This window comes from Trypanosoma grayi, assembly GCF_000691245.1.
Source record: "Trypanosoma grayi strain ANR4 Tgr_79_V1, whole genome shotgun sequence".
NCBI classification, from domain to species: Eukaryota; Euglenozoa; class Kinetoplastea; order Trypanosomatida; family Trypanosomatidae; genus Trypanosoma; species Trypanosoma grayi.
The window spans coordinates 112-320 of NW_008825698.1; positions in this window are offsets into that span (position 1 = coordinate 112).

The window sequence follows — 209 nt, forward strand, 5'->3', positions numbered from 1 at the left end:
TTGTGCCGGGGTCGTCGGGAAAGGGGGCGGCCGATGGGATTTATGGCCCCCGCCGCCGCCGGGTTTGGTACAATGGGGCCTTGCCCCACGGCGGTCGTGCCAAAAAGGGTCAGTAGGGAAGTTTTCGCCCGAGGGCGAAATCGCCGGGGCCCGCGTGGCCAGGGCGGGCCGCAAAAACAGACGGCACCGCCGGTCCCCCCCCCCCCCCC